Source organism: Oncorhynchus mykiss, chromosome 1 (assembly GCF_057628025.1).
Source record: "Oncorhynchus mykiss isolate SJ-2025 chromosome 1, ASM5762802v1, whole genome shotgun sequence".
NCBI classification, from domain to species: domain Eukaryota; kingdom Metazoa; phylum Chordata; class Actinopteri; order Salmoniformes; family Salmonidae; genus Oncorhynchus; species Oncorhynchus mykiss.
This window is the reverse complement of record NC_143022.1, coordinates 51,225,481-51,233,008: the sequence shown is the minus strand read 5'-3', so window position 1 is coordinate 51,233,008 and position 7,528 is coordinate 51,225,481. Positions and strand designations below refer to the sequence as shown.

At 41.7% G+C, this 7,528-nt stretch overlaps 1 long non-coding RNA gene across 2 annotated transcripts in view; it reads right to left on the bottom strand.

The window, feature by feature from the left end:
- Positions 1-7,528, bottom strand: part of LOC149985555 (uncharacterized) — a 512,847-nt gene that overhangs the window by 439,654 nt on the left and 65,665 nt on the right. The gene's annotated exons all lie outside the window — the stretch shown is intronic.

The window sequence follows — 7,528 nt, the reverse complement described above, 5'->3', positions numbered from 1 at the left end:
CCTGTCTCCGCCCACACAATCACACACACACACGCACACACACACACACACACAATCACACACACAATCACACACACACACACAATCACACACACACACACACACACACACACACACACAGAGGGAGAGGAAGAGGAAGAGAGCACTGGAGGAGTGGCGGCAGGTCAAGGAGACACTGGATGAGCACTAGAGGGTGTGGCAGGAGCAGATGTGACACCAAGACTCTTTCTAGAGCTGGCAGCCCGGCCAAACTGAGCAATCGGGTGAGAAGGGCCTTGGTCAGGGAGGTAACCAAGAACCCGATGATCACTATGACAGACCTCTTGAGTTCCTCTGTGAAGATGGGAGAACCTTCCAGTAGGACAACCATCTCTGCAACACTCCACCAATCAGGCCTTTATGGTAGAGTGGCCAGACGGAAGCCACTCCTCAGTAAAAGGTACATGACAGCCCTCTTGGAGTTTGCCAAAAGGCACCTAAAAACTCTCAGACCATAAGAAACAAGATTATCTGGTCGGATGAAATGAAGAATGAACTATTTGGCCTGAATGCCAAGTGTCACGTCTGGAGGATACCTGACATCATCCCTACGGTGAAGCGTGGTGGCAGCATCATGCTGTGAGGATGTTTTTCAGGGGCAGGGACTGGGAGACTAGTCAGGATCGAGGCAAAGATGAGCGGAGCAAAGCGTGCAAAGATCCTTAATGAAAACCTGCTCTAGAGTGCTCAGGACCTCAGACTGGGGCAAAGATTCACCTTCCAACAGGAAAACAACCCTAAGCACAAAGCCAAGAAAATGCAGCGCCTGCTTCGGGACAAGTCTCTGGATGTCCTTGAGTGGCCCAGCCAGACCCCTGTCTTGAACATCTCTGGAGAGACCTGAAAATAGCTGTGCAGCAACGCTCCCCATCCAACCTGACAGACCTTGAGAGGAGCTGCAGAGAAGAATAGGAGAAAATCCCCAAATATAGGTATGCCAAGCATATAGCGTCATACCCAAGAAGACTCAAGGCTGTAATTGCTGCCAAAGGTGCTTCAACAAAGTACCGTTGAAGTGTCCAAATACTTATGTCAATGTCATATTTCTCATAAACTAGCAAAAAATGATAAAAACCAGTTTTTTGCTTTGTCAAAAAGTCAAGGGGTCTGAATACTTTCCGAAGGCACTGTACGTTGTTGTTTACAGAGTTGGTGACAAAGGCCCAGGTTAAATATATTAAAAAAGGCAGGACATGGAGTGCCATATGTCAAACAGCCCTCAACAGATGGGTAGCTTATTAATTTGTTTCTGTTATTGTTGTTGTTTTTGTTGACGTGCTGTTGACAACAGAGGTAAAGGGGGGTAAAAGAGAAAGGCCTCTGCCACATAAAACAGCAGCAGTCGGGACAATAAATCAGCTTGTTTCAACTCTATTGACAATTAATTCATTCAGTAGCCACATTTTTTGGATGGGTTCAATTGGAATCGTTGTTGTTATTGTGGTCATGTGGTTGTTGATATTGTTATTGCTATCCTGGTGAGTCGACTGAGGTTAAATGGGCTTGTGTCTCAAATGGCACCCTATTCACTAGTGCACTACTTTTGACCAGGGTGCCATTTAAAGTGCATCCTAGGTGTTTTGGTGTGACTGCGTGTGTAGGTGGGACCCAGAGGATACTATCCCAGCCTCCTTGTCTTTCTTACATAACCGCTTCACACCAATGATGAGTCATCATAAACGGAAGTGGAGGTTAAGCCTCCTGCAGGCTGCCAACACCGCTCGCATCCAAGCACGCCAGGAATATTGTCATGGCTGAGGTGTTTCTCTTTTTCACACACACACTAAAATGCACACACACGCTTACACAAACGCTCTCACACACACACTAACAAAGACGTGTCTCGCTCTGTGAGTGTATCTGTCTATTGCTTAGAAGAGCTCAAACGGAGTACTAGAGAGACTAGAGAGGGAGAAAGAAAGTGACAGAGGGAGGGAGGCGGAGAGAGAGAAAGATATGACTCATTCTCCTTGTCAGTGGCTGCTCTCTTTTTTTATTTCAATTGTTATGATTGTTTTTATTTATTTTTACCCCTCCACCACCCCACCCCACCCCCTCTTCAGAAGACAAATATCTTTTAGTTTTCTTTTACAGCTTTTCTGCTACATATACACTACCATTCAAAAGTTTGGGGTCACTTAGAAATGTCCTTGTTTTTTTAAAGAAAAGCACATTTCTTGTCCATTTCAATAACATTAAATTGATCAGAAATACAGTCCTGAGCGGTATGTTCTTCCTGAGCTGTATGACGTCTGCAGGAACCCATGGTGTTTAAACTTTTGTACGTGGTACGTTCAGACATTAACAAACAATATTTTTTTTACCAAGACCCCAGAAAACATTTGTAGACCTCCACAAGTCTGGTTCATCCTTAGGAGCAATTTCCAAATGCCTGAAGGTACTATGTTCATCTGTACAAACAATAGTGTGCAAGTATAAACACCATGGGACCACGCAGCCGTCATACCGCTCAGGAAGGAGACGCGTTCTGGCTCCTAGAGATGGTGCGAAAAGTGCATATCAATCCCAGAACAACAGCAAAGTACCTTGTGAAGATGCTGGAGGAAACAGGTACAACATTATCTATATCCACAGTAAAACGAGTCCCATATCGACATAACCTGAAAGGCCACTCAACAAGGAAGAAGCCATTGCTCCAAAACCACCATTATAAAACCAAACTACCGTTTGCAATTGCACATGGAGACAAAGATCGTACTTTTTGGAGAAATGTCCTCTGGTCTGATGAAACAAAAATAGAACTGTTCGGCCATAATTACCATCGTTATGTTTGGAGGAAAAAGGGGGAGGCTTGCAAGCTGAAGAACACCATTCCAACCGTGAAGCACGGGGGTGGCAGCATCATGTTTTGGGGGTGCTTTGCTGCAGGAGGGGCTGGTGCACTTCACAAAATAGATGGCATCATGAGGGAGGAAAATGATGTGGATATATTGAAGCAATATCTCAAGACATCAGTCAGGAAGTTAAAGCTTGGTCGCAAATGGGTCTTCGAAATAGACAATGACCCCAACCATACTTCCAAAATTGTGGCAAAATGGCTTAAGGACAACAAAGTCAAAGGATTGGAGTGGCCATCACAAAGCCCTGACCTCAATCCTATAGAACATTTCTGGGCAGAACTGAAAAAGCGTGTGCGAGTAAGGAGGCCTCCAAACCTGACTCAGTTCCACCAGCTCTGTCAGGGGAATGGGCCAAAATTCACCCAACTTATTGTGGGAAGCTTGTGGAAGGTTACCCAAAACGTTTGACCCAAGTTAAACAATTTAAAGGCAATGCTACCAAATACTAATTGAGTGTATGTGAACTTCTGACCCACTGGGAATGTGATGAAAGAACTAAAATCTGAAATAAATAATTCTCTCTACTATTATTCTGACATTTCACATTTTTAAGTAAAGTGGTGATCCTAATTGACATAAGACAGGGAATCTTTACTAGGATTAAATGTCAGCAAAGTTTAAATGTATTTGGTTAAGGTATATGTAAACTTCCGACTTCAACTGCATGTGTTATGGCTTTACACCCCTGTTATATTGTGGATAAAGAGTTACCTGTCTAACAGAACACAGAGGGTGTTCTTTAATGGAAGCTTCTCCAACATAATCCAGGTAGAATCAGGAATTCCCCAGGGCAGCTAACTAGGCCCCTTACTTTTTAAAATCTATACTAATGACATGCCACTGGCTTTGAGTAAAGCCAGTGTGTCTATGTCTGTGGATGACTCAACCCTATACACGTCAGCTAACTACAGCAACTGAAATGACTGAAACACTTAACAAAGAGCTCCAGTTAGTTTCAGAGTGGGTGGCAAGGAATAAGTTAGTCCTAAGTATTTCTAAAACTAAAAGCATTGTATTTGGGGCAAATCATTCACTAAACCCTAAAGCTCATCTAAATCTTGTTATACATCATGTGGAAATTGAGCAAGTTGAGGTGTCTAAACTGCTTGGAGTAACCCTGGATTGTAAACTGTCATGGTAAAAACATATTGATACAACTTTAGCTAAGTCTGTCCATAATAAAGCGCTGATCTACCTTCTTAACAGCACTATCACCAAGACAGGTCCTACATGCTCTAGTTTTGTCGCACCTGGATTACTGTTCAGTTGTGTGGTAAGGTGCCACAAAAACTTGCAATTGGCTCAGAACAGAGCAGCACTGCTGGCCCTTGAAGGTACACAGATAGCTAATATTAGTAATATGCATAGAAATCTCTCCTGGCTCAAAGTGGAGGAGAGATTGACTTCATCTATACTTGTATTTATGAGAGGTATTGACATGTTGAATGCACCGAGCTGTCTGTTTGAACTACTGGCGCACAGCTTGAACACACATGCATACCCCACAACATGTGCCAGAAGAGGTCTTTTCACATTCCGCAAGTCCAGAACAGACTATGGGGAGGCGCACAGCACTACATAGAGCCATGACTACATGGAACTCTATTCCACATCAAGTAACTGATGCAAGCAGTAAAATTTGATTAGAAAAACAGATAACAATACACCTTATGGAACAGTGGGGACAAACATAGGCACAGATTTTGTACTGTAGATTTGTGGTAGTGGTGGAATAGGGGCCTGAGGGCACACAGTGTGTTATGCAATTTGTGAATGTATTGTAAGATTTTTTTAATTGTATAAACTGCCTTAATTTTGCTGGACCCCAGAAAGAGTAGCTGCTGCCTTGGATAATAAATACAAATACACACACACACAGCAAGATGACTAAACCCACTTTTGAGGATACACTCTGCTGTGAATCTGACATAAAACATTTAGAAATACTGTAGTCAAAGAGCCATCTGCTGTTAGTTCGCATAATGCTGCATTCAATATCAAGGAGCTTCCAAGTAAAGTGATCATGTTAATCCGGCAACACTTGCTATGACCCTCTACATAAGCAATAATAGCCACTTAGAAGCATGCTATAACTCGTGCATCTTGCTGCTAGATTTTAGCATAATAAACAGGAAATACATGAAGACAGCCTAAATCTGGACTCAGGTTTGCAACCTGACCTCTTGCCATTTTTTTGTTGTGATTTTAATTCTCAAAAAATGTCAGTGTTTTTGGTGAGATGGTGTTGGTTTAGGCTACTAGTGATGAACACAGTAACACAGTTCCTACAGCCCAATACAGTACTTCCTTCCTGTTATCTGTTGCTCAATCGAGTACAGGCTAAACTGAATGAACAACAAAGACAGAATGCAATATTACATTTAGTTAAAGGTGTTGGGGAATGGCCAGATGATGTGATGGCAGGTAGCCCTATGCGGGATGCATTCATCGAAACCCTCTGGTGCTGGATGGTTGTCGAAAAACTGTTGCTGAAATACAGCAAGTGAGAGAACGAGGGTAAGTTGACATATAAATGCATCCCAAGATGTATGCCCATTGGTAGAGAGATAGGAAGGTTATAATTGCAAAAGTGAACCCATAGGTTAAACGCAAGTGTGAGGAATGTGCATTATTGTGCCGTGCTTATAGGCTATACAGTAAATTGGTGAATGACATTCCAAACATGGCTAACAGGAAAGACGAGAAGAAACAAGATGCTATGTTGATGAGGATACATTTGTATTACATTCAAAATATGACTGTAGAAAAGGACACAATGTGAATTATATTATGCTTACTGGATCAAGTTAAAGCAAGCATTCAGACCAGCCTTCCTAATTTAACTTTGGTAAACTACATTTTGCTTGGCCAGTGGTCAATCATTAACACTAATAACACCACAGGCACTTCATCGTTCCAGCCTGCCATGCATTATTATAACCTAGCATGATAGTGATAAGGGCACACATTACAATGTATCAAGTGGTACTGTATTTTGATACACATATAAGAAAGATAATACATGAAGCGCTATCAAATGTGTGTGATAAGTAACATGACCCAATTGTGCCATTAAGTCAATGTCAAACCATACAATAATTTCTTACAACATGCAATTCAAACTTCTTTACAGTGCCATCATTTGCCTGACATTTAGAGTACGTGATGGTTCAACCTGTTCCATCTCAACAACCAGGGGTTGTGTGGTGAGAGATAGAGAGAGCAGGGTACAGAAAGAGAGAGGGAGAAAGTGAGAGATAGAAAGAGAGGATATATACACAGTACATAATGAAATGATATAAAAGTTTGGACACACCTACTCATTCAAGGGTTTTTCTTTATTTTTGCTATTTTCTACATTGTGGAATAATAGTGAAGACGTCAAAACTATGAAATAACACATGGAATAAAGTATTAACAAAAATGTGTTAGACAAATCAAAATATATTTTAGCCACCGTTTGCCTCGATTACAGCTTCTCACACTTTTGGCATTCTCTCAACCAGCTTATGAGGTAGTCACCTGGAATGCATTTGAATTTCATTATGCTTTTTTGCCGACGTTTACTGACACCGGCCATATTCAATGGGTACACTTTAGCATAAGACATGTAGCTAGCTGGCTAGGTAAACAATGAACCTAGCTAGGTAAACAACGTGTAAGATCACACACGTCACGTAACTTTAGCTAATGAGCCAGCCATTAAACATCAATGAACGTTAAACAACAATGAACATAGTGCCAAATCATGTCGTTACTACCCTGCATGAATCTGCTGGGAGCTAACCAACCAGGTTCAATGTTAGCTAGCTAACATTAGGCTCTAACTAGCAAAGCAAACGGTTCTGGATTACGAATAATAACGTAACGTTAGCTAGGGAGCCAGCCAGCTAATGTTAGCTAGCTAGTTAACAGTACACTTTATCTTCAAATTAAACCACTTTCTGTCAAAATTAGAAACTTGTAATATCTGAAAATGTAGCTAGCTGGACTATCTTACCCATATACCGTACATCATCATGCATGTCTCTTGCTCCCCTGTCACGGATACCATGCCACGGTTACCCTTAGTTTGAAGATGTAATCCGGAGACAGGTGTTGTCTCCATCTCTTTAGCTATCATACTCTAATTCCACTGATTTCAAAACTCAATCCTCAAGAAAGTGGAGAGCAACACTTATGCAGCTCCACTACACGATACAGCAGCGTTCGACAGGATTATCAACACAGACTGACCAGCTCAAATAGACAGAAGCCTTCTACATGGCAGACCAATCCGAACTCCACTCTCGGCATGTCCAGCCGAATCATTATCTCAGCCAATCATGGCTAGTAGGAAGGTTACTGTATTTTTCTGTGGCTTAATCAACAAGGCTCATAGTATAACAATTGTATTGTTATATGAAAGTTCACATGAAAGTTCACATGTTCCAGTTGGCATTTCTGCATTTTGATAAAAAATGTAAATAACTTTCAAATGCTCTCCTGTGAAGTTGTGACTTGCGACATACGCCTAGTTTCCTGAAACGTGTCACTTATTATGGCAAGAACAGCTAAAACAATGCAAAGAACTTTGAACATTTCTTCAAGTGCAGTCGCAAAAACCATCTAGCGCTATGATGAAAATG